The 23,543-nt window shown below is 39.8% G+C and overlaps 6 non-coding genes across 6 annotated transcripts; all 6 read left to right on the top strand.

Annotated features, from left to right (window-relative positions):
* Positions 1-3,518: 3,518 nt before the first annotated feature.
* TRNAS-UGA (transfer RNA serine (anticodon UGA)) lies at positions 3,519-3,600 on the top strand. Its single transcript has one exon. It is a non-coding gene; the product is annotated as a tRNA-Ser (tRNA).
* A 3,905-nt stretch (positions 3,601-7,505) lies between these two features.
* Positions 7,506-7,587, top strand: TRNAS-UGA (transfer RNA serine (anticodon UGA)). Its single transcript has one exon. It is a non-coding gene; the product is annotated as a tRNA-Ser (tRNA).
* A 3,907-nt stretch (positions 7,588-11,494) lies between these two features.
* TRNAS-UGA (transfer RNA serine (anticodon UGA)) lies at positions 11,495-11,576 on the top strand. The gene has a single exon. It is a non-coding gene; the product is annotated as a tRNA-Ser (tRNA).
* A 3,907-nt stretch (positions 11,577-15,483) lies between these two features.
* On the top strand, positions 15,484-15,565 carry TRNAS-UGA (transfer RNA serine (anticodon UGA)). The gene has a single exon. It is a non-coding gene; the product is annotated as a tRNA-Ser (tRNA).
* Positions 15,566-19,472: 3,907 nt separating this feature from the next.
* On the top strand, positions 19,473-19,554 carry TRNAS-UGA (transfer RNA serine (anticodon UGA)). The gene has a single exon. It is a non-coding gene; the product is annotated as a tRNA-Ser (tRNA).
* A 3,907-nt stretch (positions 19,555-23,461) lies between these two features.
* Positions 23,462-23,543, top strand: TRNAS-UGA (transfer RNA serine (anticodon UGA)). Its single transcript has one exon. It is a non-coding gene; the product is annotated as a tRNA-Ser (tRNA).

Here is a 23,543-nt window from a genome sequence, read left to right as displayed (position 1 = left end):
AGGAAGAGAATTTCCTCTACAGGCTCTTTCTGTGTTTTTTTCCTTAGTCTTTCTTTCCCTTTTCTTAGCTGTGTAACTGTTCCTTTACGCTCTCTATTTACGCGCCATTAATCTCATTTGAGCTCCTTGCTCCCGCTCCTGTTTTCTCCAACTCTCATACTGCCAGTTCTCTCTTTCTCTGTGGTTGGTTGCTAAAATCCAGAGCTTTCGAAGCCACGTGGTTTCTGCCTCTTGTTGTCAGACTTGAATTGGAAAAGGAACCATATTAACAAGCCTTTACCACTCACACACGGCGGAAGTTTATACTTTAATTCAGTGAGCTAAGAAAGCGTGTTGTGGGTCCCCTACGAGCCATGGTGCTTCCTTCATCATGATTTGGAACCAGTCATTAGCCGCAGCTCTGCTAATGAGCCACTGAGGTCAGTTTCAATAATTACTCAAAAACATGACCTTGCAGCCCGCCCTCAACTGTGTATTTATATTACTTTACTGCTGTTCGTAAGATTAGCTGGGAGGAGCTCACGGCGGCATCCTCCCTATAAAAGTGTAGATGGATCACTCCTTAACTCTTTCTTGCTTCACATACAAATGGCTTGAAAGGTGCAGGGAAGATGCAGGTCTAATAGACAGAATAGAAGGTCTGTGCCAAGTGGGTTTCTCTGCATTGGTGTCCCATCACAGGCCCGCAAGTGTAATGTGTTATCTTTGACTCCTGGCAGTTCACAAGCAGGCGGCCAGGAAACGGTTTCAGCCTATCAACCACTGAGGAGACGCAGCCTCTGTATGAGGAATGAGGAAGCAATGAATACATCCAGCCTATCACAGGAGCAGCCCTGAGTGTTCCAAATCATAAATTCTCCATGTTAGTGTATGTCATTGAGCCCATGTACCTCGCCGTGATCGTATAGTGGTTAGTAGTCTGCGTTGTGGCAGCAGCAACCTTGGTTCGAATCCAAGTCACGGCATTGTGGTTGGCAATGTTACGGCAGTTGGGTTCTGCTTTTACAGAATTACCAAATGTACCAGAGGTTTAAATATTTAAACCATCTAACAACAAATTATTTAATTTAACATGATTATAAGCTGTAGCTGTAATGTATTTACTTACATAAATTATCGTTCTTGAACCTATTGGGGGTGGAGGGGGAGCGGAGCTCACCCCCCAGGTGCAGTTGAGTAACCTGTGTTGTGGCTCTCTACAGGGAAGGCACAAATGTTGCTGTCACCCAGCCCAATCCAGACGTGTATTGGGGCCAGGTTTCAGGTAAATAGAGCAGTAAGTGCAGAGAAATGTTCACTCTCTAAAAGTGGCATTTCTAAAATAGTAAAGTTAAATCCAAACTCACCAATAAGTAGGATTTTCAATAAATAAATAAAGCTACTCCTCTCCGATATGGAATTACCAAATAAAAAGTATAGGGGAATACCCAATGCTAACCTATGAGAGAGGTAGACCTCACAGTAGTGAAAAATGAAATAGACTGTTTGGTACTTACAGGACATGCGAACCACCAAAGTACATATCTTATGTTTTACTTGCATAGCATCATGCACCTAGGACTACCTAGGGCCTACCTTAAGGGTAAATTATATGTAATAAAAGGGGAGTTTAGGGCTTGGCAAGTAGACTGGGACTCCCCTGGGAGACCCCTGAGTCTATGCCCAGAACCATAACTCTGCCAGTCGAGTACTTACCTAAAAGCCGATAACTCACTTCTCTTCCACAGGCTAACATTGACTGGTTTCACTTGGAAATTCTTCTAAGTGTGGAGTTTTGGAACTTTAAAATATTCATCTAAAATCAGCCGAACAACGAATTCTGATTTACTCCCCTGTTATCAGGAGAGACCTCAGTGCTGCATCTTGTAGCTCAGTACTAACCCTGAAAAGTAATTTTAACCGTACTTACCAGTAACTCGAATTTTCTTCCATATGATATCATTGCTTGCTTTTTGCTGACAAAGTTTCTAAGTGTCGATTTTTGAAACTTACAAATATTCTTTAAAAATCGTACCAATTGTGAAAACGTAGTTGCTTACCTGTTTTAGATAGATGTCCCAGTACTGAGCCTAGGAGCCCAGCACTGAATTACCAAAGTAACGAGAATGTACTTTACCCGTAACTTGAATTTCCTTCCATAGGAAACCATTGACTGTTTTTCTGTAAAATTTCTTCTAAGTGTCGATTTTGCAAACTTATAAATATTCCTTAAAAATCGCTTGTATAACTTAAACGCAGTTTCTCAACTGCTTACAGGTGGTACAGTAGTGCTGGATCTAGGATCCAACACTGACATAGAAAAAGTAACCATAACCCCACCTACCTGCTAAGTGAATTTCCTTCCGTAGGATAACATTGGTAATTTGATCAGAAAAAATTTCGAAGTGTCAACTTTTAAAATAGCAAAATATTGCTTGAAAATCACAACAGTTACTAAAACGAATTTACTCACTTGTTTCCAAGAACTGTCCCAGGACTGAATCTAGGATCCAGTCCTGGATTTAGAAAAGTAATCCTGAAAGTAATGAATTGCATATAACTTAAAATTCCCATTGAGCTCAATGTATTATTGTATTTGAATTTGTGTTTCCTATTGCAATAAACTGTAACTATTACCTGCAAAAGTCAATTGCCTATTGCAAATTTTATAACTAAAGCATCTTATTCTGAGAAAGTATATTTTGATACCTATTGTTGGTTCTAAAATAAAACAACGATATATTTTTTATACAAACCATTGGCCTAGAGTTCAGTTCTTGAGTGTGTGAGACCATTTGCTGACTGAGTGTGTACAACAAATGCTTTACACTGTCCTCGGATACTGCCTTACTGCTCGAGCAAGCTACCACTTTAGAGAGTAAGGTTATATCAAACTTTAGCCTCTGTCAAACCTCTGGGCACTGAGGACTCTGTGCACACTGTACCTATTTGGGAACAGTATATACAGAGCCACTTTCTCACAGTAGTGATAAAGTGATTAGAGTCCTAAGGCCAACATAAAGATAGAGCAAAACGTGAGGTGAAAAGCAAAAAGGTTGCTGGTAGGGCACCTTAAGGATGCCATGTCTAACAAAAATGAACTGAGGATTACGTGAGTAAAACATCAGGTTTCTCTACGGCATTTGGTGAGACAAGTGGGCCTTCTTTTATCTTCCATTCAAGCAATCTTTGACGGACCCATTTATTATAGAGCTCTTCAAGGATTAAAGATAAGGTACTTACAAAGGAGTCACAAATACTCAGAGATGGTAGACTTCTGTAATATGGGTCGTAGACTAAAAGCAGCGCAAAAACAGAGTGCAACAGGGTCCAAAAAATTGAGTGCCACATGAGAGTTTGCATGCAAGCGTATCTTTTTACAGATCCAGAGATATAATCATGCAATTTTTGTTTTTAGGACAGAACGTGCATGATGAAAAAAACATTGTTTTTAAAAAGCGCATTGCAGAATATCAGTACTTTGATGTGGGACAACTTGAATACTTTCAAACAAAATATTTGCATGCAGCTTACAGTAAGTTGTTGTGGCCGAGTGGTTAAGGCGATGGACTTGAAATCCATTGGGGTCTCCCCGCACAGGTTCAAATCCTGCCAACAACGACAATCTTGTTATTATCGGCTACAATTTCAGAAGTTAACCTTTAGTATTTCTTCAAGTTCAGTTTTATAAATGGGTGGCTTATTTTTGTGTCACTATTGCCTCTCCACATATTTATTATCGCTACCTCTTTCATGTCTTTGCTACACCTCTCTTCCTACTTTAGCACTGGTGTAAACGCTTGAAATTATTATACCATTGCTCTCTCAATCATACCTGCGCATGCACTTGAAACTTACTTTACCAATAAAAGATGCAAAGAGAGAAATAGAACAAAAGTGCTGGCTGGATTTGGCAAACACACTTCATAAAACTGCATTTTCTTTTTTATTCTCCCCCATGTTACATGCTTAACCTCTCCCTATGTAATTTTTCTTAATCTGCTGTCCCAGGAAGAGAATTTCCTCTACAGGCTCTTTCTGTGTTTTTTTCCTTAGTCTTTCTTTCCCTTTTCTTAGCTGTGTAACTGTTCCTTTACGCTCTGTATTTACGCGCCATTAATCTCATTTGAGCTCCTTGCTCCCGCTCCTGTTTTCTCCAACTCTCATACTGCCAGTTCTCTCTTTCTCTGTGGTTGGTTGCTAAAATCCAGAGCTTTCGAAGCCACGTGGTTTCTGCCTCTTGTTGTCAGACTTGAATTGGAAAAGGAACCATATTAACAAGCCTTTACCACTCACACACGGCGGAAGTTTATACTTTAATTCAGTGAGCTAAGAAAAGCGTGTTGTGGGTCCCCTACGAGCCATGGTGCTTGCTTCATCATGATTTGGAACCAGTCATTAGCCGCAGCTCTGCTAATGAGCCACTGAGGTCAGTTTCAATAATTACTCAAAAACATGACCTTGCAGCCCGCCCTCAACTGTGTATTTATATTACTTTACTGCTGTTCGTGTGATTAGCTGGGAGGAGCTCACGGCGGCATCCTCCCTATAAAAGTGTAGATGGATCACTCCTTAACTCTTTCTTGCTTCACATACAAATGGCTTGAAAGGTGCAGGGGAGATGCAGGTCTAATAGACAGAATAGAAGGTCTGTGCCAAGTGGGTTTCTCTGCATTGGTGTCCCATCACAGGCCTGCAAGTGTAATGTGTTATCTTTGACTCCTGGCAGTTCACAAGCAGGCGGCCAGGAAACGGTTTCACCCTATCAACCACTGAGGAGACGCAGCCTCTGTATGAGGAATGAGGAAGGAATGAATACATCCAGCCTATACCAGGAGCAGCCCTGAGTGTTCCAAATTATAAATTCTCCATGTTAGTGTATGGCATTGACCCCATGTAGCTCGCTGTGATCGTATAGTGGTTAGTACTCTGCGTTGTGGCCGCAGCAACCTTGGTTCGAATCCAAGTTAGGGCATTGTGGTTGGCAATGTTACGGCAGTTGGGTTCTGCTTTTACAGAATTACCAAATGTACCAGAGGTTTAAATATTTAAACCATCTAACAACAAATTATTTAATTTAACATGATTATAAGCTGTAGCTATAATGTATTTACTTACATAAATTATCGTTCTTGAACCTATTGGGGGTGGAGGGGGAGCAGAGCTCACCCCCCAGGTGCAGTTGAGTAACCTGTGTTGTGGCTCTCTACAGGGAAGGCACAAATGTTGCTGTCACCCAGCCCAATCCAGACGTGTATTGGGGCTTGGTTTCAGGTAAATAGAGCAGTAAGTGCAGAGAAATGTTCACTCTCTAAAAGTGGCATTTCTAAAATAGTAAAGTTAAATCCAACCTCACCAGTAAGTAGGATTTTCAATAAATAAATAAAACTACTCCTCTCCGATATGGAATTACCAAATAAAAAGTACAGGGGAATACCCAATGCTAACCTATGAGAGAGGTAGACCTCACAGTAGTGAAAAATGAAATAGACTGTTTGGTACTTACAGGACATGCGAACCACCAAAGTACATATCTTATCTTTTACTTGCATAGCATCATGCACCTAGGACTACCTAGGGCCTACCTTAGGGGTAAATTATATGTAATAAAAGGGGAGTTTAGGGCTTGGCAAGTAGACTGGGACTCCCCTGGGAGACCCCTGAGTATGCCCAGAACCATAACTCTGCCAGTCGAGTACTTACCTAAAAGCCGATAATTCACTTCTCTTCCATAGGCTAACATTGACTGGTTCCACTTGGAAATTCTTCTAAGTGTGTAGTTTTGGAACTTTAAAATATTCATCTAAAATCAGCCGAACAACGAATTCTGATTTACTCACCTGTTATCAGGAGAGACCTCAGTGCTGCATCTTGTAGCTCAGTACTGACCCTGAAAAGTAATTTTAACCGTACTTACCAGTAACTCGAATTTTCTTCCATAGGATATCATTGCTTGCTTTTTGCTGACAAAGTTTCTAAGTGTCGATTTTTGAAACTTACAAATATTCTTTAAAAATCGTACCAATTGTGAAAACGTAATTGCTTACCTGTTTTAGATAGATGTCCCAGTACTGATCCTAGGAGCCCAGCACTGAATTACCAAAGTAACGAGAATGTACTTTACCCGTAACTTGAATTTTCTTCCATAGGAAACCATTGACTGTTTTTCTGTAAAATTTCTTCTAAGTGTCGATTTTGCAAACTTATAAATATTCCTTAAAAATCGCTTGTATAACTTAAACGCAGTTTCTCAACTGCTTACAGGTGGTACAGTAGTGCTGGATCGAGGATCCAACACTGACATAGAAAAAGTAACCATAACCCCACCTACCTGCTAAGTGAATTTCCTTCCATAGGATAACATTGGTAATTTGATCAGAAAAAATTTCAAAGAGTCAACTTTTAAAATAGCAAAATATTGCTTGAAAATCACAACAGTTACTAAAACGAATTTACTCACTTGTTTCCAAGAACTGTCCCAGGACTGAATCTAGGATCCAGTCCTGGATTTAGAAAAGTAATCCTGAAAGTAATTAATTGCATATAACTTAAAATTCCCATTGAGCTCAATGTATTATTGTATTTGAAATTGTGTTTCCTATTGCAATAAACTGTAACTATTACCTGCAAAAGTCAATTGGCTATTACAAAGTATTTAACTAAAGCATCTTATTCTGAGAAAGTATATTTTGATACCTATTGTTGGTTCTAAAATAAAACAACAATATATTTTTTATACAAACCATTGGCCTAGAGTTCAGTTCTTGAGTGTGTGAGACCATTTGCTGACTGAGTGTGTACAACAAATGCTTTACACTGTCCTCGGATACTGCCTTACTGCTCGAGCAAGCTACCACTTTAGAGAGTGAGGTTATATCAAACTTTAGCCTCTGTCAAACCTCTGGGCACTGAGGACTCTGTGCACACTGTACCTATTTGGGAACAGTATATACAGAGCCACTTTCTCACAGTAGTGATAAAGTGATTAGAGTCCTAAGGCCAACATAAAGATAGAGCAAAACGTGAGGTGAAAAGCAAAAAGGTTGCTGGTAGGCCACCTTAAGGATGCCATGTCTAACAAAAATGAACTGAGGATTACGTGAGTAAAACATCAGGTTTCTCTACGGCATTTGGTGAGACAAGTGGGCCTTGTTTTATCTTCCATTCAAGCAATCTTTGACGGACCCATTTATTATAGAGCTCTTCAAGGATTAAAGATAAGGTACTTACAAAGGAGTCACAAATACTCAGAGATGGTAGACCTCTGTAATATGGGTCGTAGACTAAAAGCAGCGCAAAAACAGAGTGCAACAGGGTCCAAAAAATTGAGTGCCACATGAGAGTTTGCATGCAAGCGTATCCTTTTACAGATCCAGAGATATACTCATGCAATTTTTGTTTTCAGGACAGAACGTGCATGATGAAAAAAACCTTGTTTTTAAAAAGCGCATTGCAGAATATCAGTACTTTGATGTGGGACAACTTGAATACTTTCAAACAAAATATTTGCATGCACTTTACAGTAAGTTGTTGTGGCCGAGTGGTTAAGGCGATGGACTTGAAATCCATTGGGGTCTCCCAGCGCAGGTTCGAATCCTGCCAACAATGAGAATCTTGTTATTATCGGCTACAATTTCAGAAGTTAACCTTTAGTATTTCTTCAATTTCAGTTTTATAAATAGGTGGCTTATTTTTGTGTCACTATTGCCTCTCCACATATTTATTATCGCTACCTCTTTCATGTCTTTGCTACACCTCTCTTCCTACTTTAGCACCGGTGTAAACGCTTCAAATTATTATACCATTGCTCTCTCAATCATACCTGGGCATGCACTTGAAACTTACTTTACCAATAAAAGATGCAAAGAGAGAAATAGAACAAAAGTGCTGGCTGGATTTGGCAAACACACTTCATAAAACTGCATTTTCTTTTTTATTCTCCCCCGTGTTACATGCTTAACCTCTCCCTATGTAATTTCTCTTAATCTGCTGTCCCAGGAAGAGAATTTCATCTACAGGCTCTTTCTGTGTTTTTTTCCTTAGTCTTTCTTTCCCTTTTCTTAGCTGTGTAACTGTTCCTTTACGCTCTCTATTTACGCGCCATTAATCTCATTTGAGCTCCTTGCTCCCGCTCCTGTTTTCTCCAACTCTCATACTGCCAGTTCTCTCTTTCTCTGTGGTTGGTGGCTAAAATCCAAAGCTTTCGAAGCCACGTGGTTTCTGCCTCTTGTTGTCATACCTGAATTGGAAAAGGAACCATATTAACAAGCCTTTACCACTCACACACGGCGGAAGTTTATACTTTAATTCAGTGAGCTAAGAAAAGCGTGTTGTGGGTCCCCTACGAGCCATGGTGCTTGCTTCATCATGATTTGGAACCAGTCATTAGCCGCAGCTCTGCTAATGAGCCACTGAGGTCAGTTTCAATAATTACTCAAAAACATGACCTTGCAGCCCGCCCTCAACTGTGTATTTATATTACTTTACTGCTGTTCGTGTGATTAGCTAGGAGGAGCTCACGGCGGCATCCTCCCTATAAAAGTGTAGATGGATCACTCCTTAACTCTTTCTTGCTTCACATACAAATGGCTTGAAAGGTGCAGGCGAGATGCAGGTCTAATAGACAGAATAGAAGGTCTGTGCCAAGTGGGTTTCTCTGCATTGGTGTCCCATCACAGGCCCGCAAGTGTAATGTGTTATCTTTGACTCCTGGCAGTTCACAAGCAGGCGGCCAGGAAACGGTTTCAGCCTATCAACCACTGAGGAGACGCAGCCTCTGTATGAGGAATGAGGAAGCAATGAATACATCCAGCCTATACCAGGAGCAGCCCTGAGTGTTCCAAATTATAAATTCTCCATGTTAGTGAATGTCATTGACCCCATGTAGCTCGCTGTGATCGTATAGTGGTTAGTACTCTGCGTTGTGGCCGCAGCAACCTTGGTTCGAATCCAAGTTACGGCATTGTGGTTGGCAATGTTACGGCAGTTGGGTTCTGCTTTTACAGAATTACCAAATGTACCAGAGGTTTAAATATTTAAACCATCTAACAACAAATTATTTAATTTAACATGATTATAAGCTGTAGCTATAATGTATTTACTTACATAAATTATCGTTCTTGAACCTATTGGGGGTGGAGGGGGAGCGGAGCTCACCCCCCAGGTGCAGTTGAGTAACCTGTGTTGTGGCTCTCTACAGGGAAGGCACAAATGTTGCTGTCACCCAGCCCAATCCAGACGTGTATTGGGGCCTGGTTTCAGGTAAATAGAGCAGTAAGTGCAGAGAAATGTTCACTCTCTAAAAGTGGCATTTCTAAAATAGTAAAGTTAAATCCAACCTCACCAGTAAGTAGGATTTTCAATAAATAAATAAAACTACTCCTCTCCGATATGGAATTACCAAATAAAAAGTACAGGGGAATACCCAATGCTAACCTATGAGAGAGGTAGACCTCACAGTAGTGAAAAATGAAATAGACTGTTTGGTACTTACAGGACATGCGAACCACCAAAGTACATATCTTATCTTTTACTTGCATAGCATCATGCACCTAGGACTACCTAGGGCCTACCTTAGGGGTAAATTATATGTAATAAAAGGGGAGTTTAGGGCTTGGCAAGTAGACTGGGACTCCCCTGGGAGACCCCTGAGTCTATGCCCAGAACCATAACTCTGCCAGTCGAGTACTTACCTAAAAGCCGATAATTCACTTCTCTTCCATAGGCTAACATTGACTGGTTCCACTTGGAAATTCTTCTAAGTGTGTAGTTCTAGAACTTTAAAATATTCATCTAAAATCAGCCGAACAACGAATTCTGATTTACTCACCTGTTATCAGGAGAGACCTCAGTGCTGCATCTTGTAGCTCAGTACAGACCTTGAAAAGTAATTTTAACCGTACTTACCAGTAACTCGAATTTTCTTCCATAGGATATCATTGCTTGCTTTTTGCTGACAAAGTTTCTAAGTGTCGATTTTTGAAACTTACAAATATTCTTTAAAAATCGTACCAATTGTGAAAACGTAATTGCTTACCTGTTTTAGATAGATGTCCCAGTACTGAGCCTAGGAGCCCAGCACTGAATTACCAAAGTAACGAGAATGTACTTTACCCGTAACTAGAATTTTCTTCCATAGGAAACCATTGACTGTTTTTCTGTAAAATTTCTTCTAAGTGTCGATTTTGCAAACTTATAAATATTCCTTAAAAATCGCTTGTATAACTTAAACGCAGTTTCTCAACTGCTTACAGGTGGTACAGTAGTGCTGGATCTAGGATCCAACACTGACATAGAAAAAGTAACCATAACCCCACCTACCTGCTAAGTGAATTTCCTTCCATAGGATAACATTGGTAATTTGATCAGAAAAAATTTCGAAGAGTCAACTTTTAAAATAGCAAAATATTGCTTGAAAATCACAACAGTTACTAAAACGAATTTACTCACTTGTTTCCAAGAACTGTCCCAGGACTGAATCTAGGATCCAGTCCTGGATTTAGAAAAGTAATCCTGAAAGTAATTAATTGCATATAACTTAAAATTCCCATTGAGCTCAATGTATTATTGTATTTGAAATTGTGTTTCCTATTGCAATAAACTGTAACTATTACCTGCAAAAGTCAATTGGCTATTACAAAGTATTTAACTAAAGCATCTTATTCTGAGAAAGTATATTTTGATACCTATTGTTGGTTCTAAAATAAAACAACAATATATTTTTTATACAAACCATTGGCCTAGAGTTCAGTTCTTGAGTGTGTGAGACCATTTGCTGACTGAGTGTGTACAACAAATGCTTTACACTGTCCTCGGATACTGCCTTACTGCTCGAGCAAGCTACCACTTTAGAGAGTGAGGTTATATCAAACTTTAGCCTCTGTCAAACCTCTGGGCACTGAGGACTCTGTGCACACTGTACCTATTTGGGAACAGTATATACAGAGCCACTTTCTCACAGTAGTGATAAAGTGATTAGAGTCCTAAGGCCAACATAAAGATAGAGCAAAACGTGAGGTGAAAAGCAAAAAGGTTGCTGGTAGGCCACCTTAAGGATGCCATGTCTAACAAAAATGAACTGAGGATTACGTGAGTAAAACATCAGGTTTCTCTACGGCATTTGGTGAGCCAAGTGGGCCTTGTTTTATCTTCCATTCAAGCAATCTTTGACGGACCCATTTATTATAGAGCTCTTCAAGGATTAAAGATAAGGTACTTACAAAGGAGTCACAAATACTCAGAGATGGTAGACCTCTGTAATATGGGTCGTAGACTAAAAGCAGCGCAAAAACAGAGTGCAACAGGGTCCAAAAAATTGAGTGCCACATGAGAGTTTGCATGCAAGCGTATCCTTTTACAGATCCAGAGATATACTCATGCAATTTTTGTTTTCAGGACAGAACGTGCATGATGAAAAAAACCTTGTTTTTAAAAAGCGCATTGCAGAATATCAGTACTTTGATGTGGGACAACTTGAATACTTTCAAACAAAATATTTGCATGCACTTTACAGTAAGTTGTTGTGGCCGAGTGGTTAAGGCGATGGACTTGAAATCCATTGGGGTCTCCCAGCGCAGGTTCGAATCCTGCCAACAACGAGAATCTTGTTATTATCGTCTACAATTTCAGAAGTTAACCTTTAGTATTTCTTCAATTTCAGTTTTATAAATAGGTGGCTTATTTTTGTGTCACTATTGCCTCTCCACATATTTATTATCGCTACCTCTTTCATGTCTTTGCTACACCTCTCTTCCTACTTTAGCACTGGTGTAAACGCTTCAAATTATTATACCATTGCTCTCTCAATCATACCTGGGCATGCACTTGAAACTTACTTTACCAATAAAAGATGCAAAGAGAGAAATAGAACAAAAGTGGTGGCTGGATTTGGCAAACACACTTCATAAAACTGCATTTTGTTTTTTATTCTCTCCCGTTTTACATGCTTAACCTCTCCCTATGTAATTTCTCTTAATCTGCTGTCCCAGGAAGAGAATTTCATCTACAGGCTCTTTCTGTGTTTTTTTCCTTAGTCTTTCTTTCCCTTTTCTTAGCTGTGTAACTGTTCCTTTACGCTCTCTATTTACGCGCCATTAATCTCATTTGAGCTCCTTGCTCCCGCTCCTGTTTTCTCCAACTCTCATACTGCCAGTTCTCTCTTTCTCTGTGGTTGGTGGCTAAAATCCAAAGCTTTCGAAGCCACGTGGTTTCTGCCTCTTGTTGTCATACTTGAATTGGAAAAGGAACCATATTAACAAGCCTTTACCACTCACACACGGCGGAAGTTTATACTTTAATTCAGTGAGCTAAGAAAAGCGTGTTGTGGGTCCCCTACGAGCCATGGTGCTTGCTTCATCATGATTTGGAACCAGTCATTAGCCGCAGCTCTGCTAATGAGCCACTGAGGTCAGTTTCAATAATTACTCAAAAACATGACCTTGCAGCCCGCCCTCAACTGTGTATTTATATTACTTTACTGCTGTTCGTGTGATTAGCTAGGAGGAGCTCACGGCGGCATCCTCCCTATAAAAGTGTAGATGGATCACTCCTTAACTCTTTCTTGCTTCACATACAAATGGCTTGAAAGGTGCAGGGAAGATGCAGGTCTAATAGACAGAATAGAAGGTCTGTGCCAAGTGGGTTTCTCTGCATTGGTGTCCCATCACAGGCCCGCAAGTGTAATGTGTTATCTTTGACTCCTGGCAGTTCACAAGCAGGCGGCCAGGAAACGGTTTCAGCCTATCAACCACTGAGGAGACGTAGCCTCTGTATGAGGAATGAGGAAGCAATGAATACTTCCAGCCTATACCAGGAGCAGCCCTGAGTGTTCCAAATTATAAATTCTCCATGTTAGTGTATGTCATTGACCCCATGTAGCTCGCTGTGATCGTATAGTGGTTAGTACTCTGCGTTGTGGCCACAGCAACCTTGGTTCGAATCCAAGTTACGGCATTGTGGTTGGCAATGTTACGGCAGTTGTGTTCTGCTTTTACAGAATTACCAAATGTACCAGAGGTTTAAATATTTAAACCATCTAACAACAAATTATTTAATTTAACATGATTATAAGCTGTAGCTATAATGTATTTACTTACATAAATTATCGTTCTTGAACCTATTGGGGGTGGAGGGGGAGCGGAGCTCACCCCCCAGGTGCAGTTGAGTAACCTGTGTTGTGGCTCTCTACAGGGAAGGCACAAATGTTGCTGTCACCCAGCCCAATCCAGACGTGTATTGGGGCCTGGTTTCAGGTAAATAGAGCAGTAAGTGCAGAGAAATGTTCACTCTCTAAAAGTGGCATTTCTAAAATAGTAAAGTTAAATCCAACCTCACCAGTAAGTAGGATTTTCAATAAATAAATAAAACTACTCCTCTCCGATATGGAATTACCAAATAAAAAGTACAGGGGAATACCCAATGCTAACCTATGAGAGAGGTAGACCTCACAGTAGTGAAAAATGAAATAGACTGTTTGGTACTTACAGGACATGCGAACCACCAAAGTACATATCTTATCTTTTACTTGCATAGCATCATGCACCTAGGACTACCTAGGGCCTACCTTAGGGGTAAATTATATGTAATAAAAGGGGAGTTTAGGGCTTGGCAAGTAGACTGGGACTCCCCTGGGAGACCCCTGAGTCTATGCCCAGAACCATAACTCTGCCAGTCGAGTACTTACCTAAAAGCCGATAATTCACTTCTCTTCCATAGGCTAACATTGACTGGTTCCACTTGGAAATTCTTCTAAGTGTGTAGTTTTGGAACTTTAAAATATTCATCTAAAATCAGCCGAACAACGAATTCTGATTTACTCACCTGTTATCAGGAGAGACCTCAGTGCTGCATCTTGTAGCTCAGTACTGACCCTGAAAAGTAATTTTAACCGTACTTACCAGTAACTCGAATTTTCTTTCATAGGATATCATTGCTTGCTTTTTGCTGACAAAGTTTCTAAGTGTCGATTTTTGAAACTTACAAATATTCTTTAAAAATCGTACCAATTGTGAAAACGTAATTGCTTACCTGTTTTAGATAGATGTCCCAGTACTGAGCCTAGGAGCCCAGCACTGAATTACCAAAGTAACGAGAATGTACTTTACCCGTAACTTGAATTTTCTTCCATAGGAAACCATTGACTGTTTTTCTGTAAAATTTCTTCTAAGTGTCGATTTTGCAAACTTATAAATATTCCTTAAAAATCGCTTGTATAACTTAAACGCAGTTTCTCAACTGCTTACAGGTGGTACAGTAGTGCTGGATCTAGGATCCAACACTGACATAGAAAAAGTAACCATAACCCCACCTACCTGCTAAGTGAATTTCCTTCCATAGGATAACATTGGTAATTTGATCAGAAAAAATTTCGAAGAGTCAACTTTTAAAATAGCAAAATATTGCTTGAAAATCACAACAGTTACTAAAACGAATTTACTCACTTGTTTCCAAGAACTGTCCCAGGACTGAATCTAGGATCCAGTCCTGGATTTAGAAAAGTAATCCTGAAAGTAATTAATTGCATATGACTTAAAATTCCCATTGAGCTCAATGTATTATTGTATTTGAAATTGTGTTTCCTATTGCAATAAACTGTAACTATTACCTGCAAAAGTCAATTGGCTATTGCAAAGTATTTAACTAAAGCATCTTATTCTGAGAAAGTATATTTTGATACCTATTGTTGGTTCTAAAATAAAACAACAATATATTTTTTATACAAACCATTGGCCTAGAGTTCAGTTCTTGAGTGTGTGAGACCATTTGCTGACTGAGTGTGTACAACAAATGCTTGACACTGTCCTCGGATACTGCCTTACTGCTCGAGCAAGCTACCAATTTAGAGAGTAAGGTTATATCAAACTTTAGCCTCTGTCAAACCTCTGGGTACTGAGGACTCTGTGCACACTGTACCTATTTGGGAACAGTATATACAGAGCCACTTTCTCACAGTAGTGATAAAGTGATTAGAGTCCTAAGGCCAACATAAAGATAGAGCAAAACGTGAGGTGAAAAGCAAAAAGGTTGCTGGTAGGCCACCTTAAGGATGCCGTGTCTAACAAAAATTAACTGAGGATTACGTGAGTAAAACATCAGGTTTCTCTACGGCATTTGGTGAGACAAGTGGGCCTTCTTTTATCTTCCATTCAAGCAATCTTTGACGGACCCATTTATTATAGAGCTCTTCAAGGATTAAAGATAAGGTACTTACAAAGGAGTCACAAATACTCAGAGATGGTAGACTTCTGTAATATGGGTCGTAGACTAAAAGCAGCGCAAAAACAGAGTGCAACAGGGTCCAAAAAATTGAGTGCCACATGAGAGTTTGCATGCAAGCGTATCCTTTTACAGATCCAGAGATATACTCATGCAATTTTTGTTTTTAGGACAGAACGTGCATGATGAAAAAAACATTGTTTTTAAAAAGCGCATTGCAGAATATCAGTACTTTGATGTGGGACAACTTGAATACTTTCAAACAAAATATTTGCATGCAGCTTACAGTAAGTTGTTGTGGCCGAGTGGTTAAGGCGATGGACTTGAAATCCATTGGGGTCTCCCCGCGCAGGTTCGAATCCTGCCAACAACGAGAATCTTGTTATTATCGTCTACAATTTCAGAAGTTAACCTTTAGTATTTCTTCAATTTCAGTTTTAAAAATAGGTGGCTTATTTTTGTGTCACTATTGCCTCTCCACATATTTATTATCGCTACCTCTTTCATGTCTTTGCTACACCTCTCTTCCTACTTTAGCACTGGTGTAAACGCTTCAAATTATTATACCATTGCTCTCTCAATCATACCTGGGCATGCACTTGAAACTTACTTTACCAATAAAAGATGCAAAGAGAGAAATAGAACAAAAGTGGTGGCTGGATTTGGCAAACACACTTCATAAAACTGCATTTTCTTTTTTATTCTCTCCCGTTTTACATGCTTAACCTCTCCCTATGTAATTTCTCTTAATCTGCTGTCCCAGGAAGAGAATTTCATCTACAGGCTCTTTCTGTGTTTTTTTCCTTAGTCTTTCTTTCCCTTTTCTTAGCTGTGTAACTGTTCCTTTACGCTCTCTATTTACGCGCCATTAATCTCATTTGAGCTCCTTGCTCCCGCTCCTGTTTTCTCCAACTCTCATACTGCCAGTTCTCTCTTTCTCTGTGGTTGGTGGCTAAAATCCAAAGCTTTCGAAGCCACGTGGTTTCTGCCTCTTGTTGTCATACTTGAATTGGAAAAGGAACCATATTAACAAGCCTTTACCACTCACACACGGCGGAAGTTTATACTTTAATTCAGTGAGCTAAGAAAAGCGTGTTGTGGGTCCCCTACGAGCCATGGTGCTTGCTTCATCATGATTTGGAACCAGTCATTAGCTGCAGCTCTGCTAATGAGCCACTGAGGTCAGTTTCAATAATTACTCAAAAACATGACCTTGCAGCCCGCCCTCAACTGTGTATTTATATTACTTTACTGCTGTTCGTGTGATTAGCTAGGAGGAGCTCACGGCGGCATCCTCCCTATAAAAGTGTAGATGGATCACTCCTTAACTCTTTCTTGCTTCACATACAAATGGCTTGAAAGGTGCAGGGAAGATGCAGGTCTAATAGACAGAATAGAAGGTCTGTGCCAAGTGGGTTTCTCTGCATTGGTGTCCCATCACAGGCCCGCAAGTGTAATGTGTTATCTTTGACTCCTGGCAGTTCACAAGCAGGCGGCCAGGAAACGGTTTCAGCCTATCAACCACTGAGGAGACGCAGCCTCTGTATGAGGAATGAGGAAGCAATGAATACTTCCAGCCTATACCAGGAGCAGCCCTGAGTGTTCCAAATTATAAATTCTCCATGTTAGTGTATGTCATTGACCCCATGTAGCTCGCTGTGATCGTATAGTGGTTAGTACTCTGCGTTGTGGCCGCAGCAACCTTGGTTCGAATCCAAGTTACGGCATTGTGGTTGGCAATGTTACGGCAGTTGGGTTCTGCTTTTACAGAATTACCAAATGTACCAGAGGTTTAAATATTTAAACCATCTAACAACAAATTATTTAATTTAACATGATTATAAGCTGTAGCTATAATGTATTTACTTACATAAATTATCGTTCTTGAACCTATTGGGGGTGGAGGGGGAGCGGAGCTCACCCCCCAGGTGCAGTTGAGTAACCTGTGTTGTGGCTCTCTACAGGGAAGGCACAAATGTTGCTGTCACCCAGCCCAATCCAGACGTGTATTGGGGCCTGGTTTCAGGTAAATAGAGCAGTAAGTGCAGAGAAATGTTCACTCTCTAAAAGTGGCATTTCTAAAATAGTAAAGTTAAATCCAACCTCACCAGTAAGTAGGATTTTCAATAAATAAATAAAACTACTCCTCTCCGATATGGAATTACCAAATAAAAAGTACAGGGGAATACCCAATGCTAACCTATGAGAGAGGTAGACCTCACAGTAGTGAAAAATGAAATAGATTGTTTGGTACTTACAGGACATGCGAACCACCAAAGTACATATCTTATCTTTTACTTGCATAGCATCATGCACCTAGGACTACCTAGGGCCTACCTTAGGGGTAAATTATATGTAATAAAAGGGGAGTTTAGGGCTTGGCAAGTAGACTGGGACTCCCCTGGGAGACCCCTGAGTCTATGCCCAGAACCATAACTCTGCCAGTCGAGTACTTACCTAAAAGCCGATAATTCACTTCTCTTCCATAGGCTAACATTGACTGGTTCCACTTGGAAATTCTTCTAAGTGTGTAGTTTTGGAACTTTAAAATATTCATCTAAAATCAGCCGAACAACGAATTCTGATTTACTCACCTGTTATCAGGAGAGACCTCAGTGCTGCATCTTGTAGCTCAGTACTGACCCTGAAAAGTAATTTTAACCGTACTTACCAGTAACTCGAATTTTCTTCCATAGGATATCATTGCTTGCTTTTTGCTGACAAAGTTTCTAAGTGTCGATTTTTGAAACTTACAAATATTCTTTAAAAATCGTACCAATTGTGAAAACGTAATTGCTTACCTGTTTTAGATAGATGTCCCAGTACTGAGCCTAGGAGCCCAGCACTGAATTACCAAAGTAACGAGAATGTACTTTACCCGTAACTTGAATTTTCTTCCATAGGAAACCATTGACTGTTTTTCTGTAAAATTTCTTCTAAGTGTCGATTTTGCAAACTTATAAATATTCCTTAAAAATCGCTTGTATAACTTAAACGCAGTTTCTCAACTGCTTACAGGTGGTACAGTAGTGCTGGATCTAGGATCCAACACTGACATAGAAAAAGTAACCATAACCCCACCTACCTGCTAAGTGAATTTCCTTCCATAGGATAACATTGGTAATTTGATCAGAAAAAATTTCGAAGAGTCAACTTTTAAAATAGCAAAATATTGCTTGAAAATCACAACAGTTACTAAAACGAATTTACTCACTTGTTTCCAAGAACTGTCCCAGGACTGAATCTAGGATCCAGTCCTGGATTTAGAAAAGTAATCCTGAAAGTAATTAATTGCATATAACTTAAAATTCCCATTGAGCTCAATGTATTATTGTATTTGAAATTGTGTTTCCTATTGCAATAAACTGTAACTATTACCTGCAAAAGTCAATTGGCTATTGCAAAGTATTTAACTAAAGCATCTTATTCTGAGAAAGTATATTTTGATACCTATTGTTGGTTCTAAAATAAAACAACAATATATTTTTTATACAAACCATTGGCCTAGAGTTCAGTTCTTGAGTGTGTGAGACCATTTGCTGACTGAGTGTGTACAACAAATGCTTGACACTGTCCTCGGATACTGCCTTACTGCTCGAGCAAGCTACCAATTTAGAGAGTAAGGTTATATCAAACTTTAGCCTCTGTCAAACCTCTGGGTACTGAGGACTCTGTGCACACTGTACCTATTTGGGAACAGTATATACAGAGCCACTTTCTCACAGTAGTGATAAAGTGATTAGAGTCCTAAGGCCAACATAAAGATAGAGCAAAACGTGAGGTGAAAAGCAAAAAGGTTGCTGGTAGGCCACCTTAAGGATGCCGTGTCTAACAAAAATTAACTGAGGATTACGTGAGTAAAACATCAGGTTTCTCTACGGCATTTGGTGAGACAAGTGGGCCTTCTTTTATCTTCCATTCAAGCAATCTTTGACGGACCCATTTATTATAGAGCTCTTCAAGGATTAAAGATAAGGTACTTACAAAGGAGTCACAAATACTCAGAGATGGTAGACTTCTGTAATATGGGTCGTAGACTAAAAGCAGCGCAAAAACAGAGTGCAACAGGGTCCAAAAAATTGAGTGCCACATGAGAGTTTGCATGCAAGCGTATCCTTTTACAGATCCAGAGATATACTCATGCAATTTTTGTTTTTAGGACAGAACGTGCATGATGAAAAAAACATTGTTTTTAAAAAGCGCATTGCAGAATATCAGTACTTTGATGTGGGACAACTTGAATACTTTCAAACAAAATATTTGCATGCAGCTTACAGTAAGTTGTTGTGGCCGAGTGGTTAAGGCGATGGACTTGAAATCCATTGGGGTCTCCCCGCGCAGGTTCGAATCCTGCCAACAACGAGAATCTTGTTATTATCGTCTACAATTTCAGAAGTTAACCTTTAGTATTTCTTCAATTTCAGTTTTAAAAATAGGTGGCTTATTTTTGTGTCACTATTGCCTCTCCACATATTTATTATCGCTACCTCTTTCATGTCTTTGCTACACCTCTCTTCCTACTTTAGCACTGGTGTAAACGCTTCAAATTATTATACCATTGCTCTCTCAATCATACCTGGGCATGCACTTGAAACTTACTTTACCAATAAAAGATGCAAAGAGAGAAATAGAACAAAAGTGGTGGCTGGATTTGGCAAACACACTTCATAAAACTGCATTTTCTTTTTTATTCTCTCCCGTTTTACATGCTTAACCTCTCCCTATGTAATTTCTCTTAATCTGCTGTCCCAGGAAGAGAATTTCATCTACAGGCTCTTTCTGTGTTTTTTTCCTTAGTCTTTCTTTCCCTTTTCTTAGCTGTGTAACTGTTCCTTTACGCTCTCTATTTACGCGCCATTAATCTCATTTGAGCTCCTTGCTCCCGCTCCTGTTTTCTCCAACTCTCATACTGCCAGTTCTCTCTTTCTCTGTGGTTGGTGGCTAAAATCCAAAGCTTTCGAAGCCACGTGGTTTCTGCCTCTTGTTGTCATACTTGAATTGGAAAAGGAACCATATTAACAAGCCTTTACCACTCACACACGGCGGAAGTTTATACTTTAATTCAGTGAGCTAAGAAAAGCGTGTTGTGGGTCCCCTACGAGCCATGGTGCTTGCTTCATCATGATTTGGAACCAGTCATTAGCCGCAGCTCTGCTAATGAGCCACTGAGGTCAGTTTCAATAATTACTCAAAAACATGACCTTGCAGCCCGCCCTCAACTGTGTATTTATATTACTTTACTGCTGTTCGTGTGATTAGCTAGGAGGAGCTCACGGCGGCATCCTCCCTATAAAAGTGTAGATGGATCACTCCTTAACTCTTTCTTGCTTCACATACAAATGGCTTGAAAGGTGCAGGGAAGATGCAGGTCTAATAGACAGAATAGAAGGTCTGTGCCAAGTGGGTTTCTCTGCATTGGTGTCCCATCACAGGCCCGCAAGTGTAATGTGTTATCTTTGACTCCTGGCAGTTCACAAGCAGGCGGCCAGGAAACGGTTTCAGCCTATCAACCACTGAGGAGACGCAGCCTCTGTATGAGGAATGAGGAAGCAATGAATACTTCCAGCCTATACCAGGAGCAGCCCTGAGTGTTCCAAATTATAAATTCTCCATGTTAGTGTATGTCATTGACCCCATGTAGCTCGCTGTGATCGTATAGTGGTTAGTACTCTGCGTTGTGGCCGCAGCAACCTTGGTTCGAATCCAAGTTACGGCATTGTGGTTGGCAATGTTACGGCAGTTGGGTTCTGCTTTTACAGAATTACCAAATGTACCAGAGGTTTAAATATTTAAACCATCTAACAACAAATTATTTAATTTAACATGATTATAAGCTGTAGCTATAATGTATTTACTTACATAAATTATCGTTCTTGAACCTATTGGGGGTGGAGGGGGAGCGGAGCTCACCCCCCAGGTGCAGTTGAGTAACCTGTGTTGTGGCTCTCTACAGGGAAGGCACAAATGTTGCTGTCACCCAGCCCAATCCAGACGTGTATTGGGGCCTGGTTTCAGGTAAATAGAGCAGTAAGTGCAGAGAAATGTCCACTCTCTAAAAGTGGCATTTCTAAAATAGTAAAGTTAAATCCAACCTCACCAGTAAGTAGGATTTTCAATAAATAAATAAAACTACTCCTCTCCGATATGGAATTACCAAATAAAAAGTACAGGGGAATACCCAATGCTAACCTATGAGAGAGGTAGACCTCACAGTAGTGAAAAATGAAATAGACTGTTTGGTACTTACTGGACATGCGAACCACCAAAGTACATATCTTATCTTTTACTTGCATAGCATCATGCACCTAGGACTACCTAGGGCCTACCTTAGGGGTAAATTATATGTAATAAAAGGGGAGTTTAGGGCTTGGCAAGTAGACTGGGACTCCCCTGGGAGACCCCTGAGTCTATGCCCAGAACCATAACTCTGCCAGTCGAGTACTTACCTAAAAGCCGATAATTCACTTCTCTTCCATAGGCTAACATTGACTGGTTCCACTTGGAAATTCTTCTAAGTGTGTAGTTTTGGAACTTTAAAATATTCATCTAAAATCAGCCGAACAACGAATTCTGATTTACTCACCTGTTATCAGGAGAGACCTCAGTGCTGCATCTTGTAGCTCAGTACTGACCCTGAAAAGTAATTTTAACCGTACTTACCAGTAACTCGAATTTTCTTCCATAGGATATCATTGCTTGCTTTTTGCTGACAAAGTTTCTAAGTGTCGATTTTTGAAACTTACAAATATTCTTTAAAAATCGTACCAATTGTGAAAACGTAATTGCTTACCTGTTTTAGATAGATGTCCCAGTACTGAGCCTAGGAGCCCAGCACTGAATTACCAAAGTAACGAGAATGTACTTTACCCGCAACTTGAATTTTCTTCCATAGGAAACCATTGACTGTTTTTCTGTAAAATTTCTTCTAAGTGTCGATTTTGCAAACTTATAAATATTCCTTAAAAATCGCTTGTATAACTTAAACGCAGTTTCTCAACTGCTTACAGGTGGTACAGTAGTGCTGGATCTAGGATCCAACACTGACATAGAAAAAGTAACCATAACCCCACCTACCTGCTAAGTGAATTTCCTTCCATAGGATAACATTGGTAATTTGATCAGAAAAAATTTCGAAGAGTCAACTTTTAAAATAGCAAAATATTGCTTGAAAATCACAACAGTTACTAAAACGAATTTACTCACTTGTTTCCAAGAACTGTCCCAGGACTGAATCTAGGATCCAGTCCTGGATTTAGAAAAGTAATCCTGAAAGTAATTAATTGCATATAACTTAAAATTCCCATTGAGCTCAATGTATTATTGTATTTGAAATTGTGTTTCCTATTGCAATAAACTGTAACTATTACCTGCAAAAGTCAATTGGCTATTGCAAAGTATTTAACTAAAGCATCTTATTCTGAGAAAGTGTATTTTGATACCTATTGTTGGTTCTAAAATAAAACAACAATATATTTTTTATACAAACCATTGGCCTAGAGTTCAGTTCTTGAGTGTGTGAGACCATTTGCTGACTGAGTGTGTACAACAAATGCTTGACACTGTCCTCGGATACTGCCTTACTGCTCGAGCAAGCTACCAATTTAGAGAGTAAGGTTATATCAAACTTTAGCCTCTGTCAAACCTCTGGGTACTGAGGACTCTGTGCACACTGTACCTATTTGGGAACAGTATATACAGAGCCACTTTCTCACAGTAGTGATAAAGTGATTAGAGTCCTAAGGCCAACATAAAGATAGAGCAAAACGTGAGGTGAAAAGCAAAAAGGTTGCTGGTAGGCCACCTTAAGGATGCCGTGTCTAACAAAAATTAACTGAGGATTACGTGAGTAAAACATCAGGTTTCTCTACGGCATTTGGTGAGACAAGTGGGCCTTCTTTTATCTTCCATTCAAGCAATCTTTGACGGACCCATTTATTATAGAGCTCTTCAAGGATTAAAGATAAGGTACTTACAAAGGAGTCACAAATACTCAGAGATGGTAGACTTCTGTAATATGGGTCGTAGACTAAAAGCAGCGCAAAAACAGAGTGCAACAGGGTCCAAAAAATTGAGTGCCACATGAGAGTTTGCATGCAAGCGTATCCTTTTACAGATCCAGAGATATACTCATGCAATTTTTGTTTTTAGGACAGAACGTGCATGATGAAAAAAACATTGTTTTTAAAAAGCGCATTGCAGAATATCAGTACTTTGATGTGGGACAACTTGAATACTTTCAAACAAAATATTTGCATGCAGCTTACAGTAAGTTGTTGTGGTCGAGTGGTTAAGGCGATGGACTTGAAATCCATTGGGGTCTCCCCGCGCAGGTTCGAATCCTGCCAACAACA

Source organism: Triturus cristatus, chromosome 12 (assembly GCF_964204655.1).
Source record: "Triturus cristatus chromosome 12, aTriCri1.1, whole genome shotgun sequence".
Lineage (NCBI taxonomy): Eukaryota > Metazoa > Chordata > Amphibia > Caudata > Salamandridae > Triturus > Triturus cristatus.
Note: the sequence above shows the minus strand (reverse complement) of the source record. Positions and strands in the feature narration are given on the sequence as shown.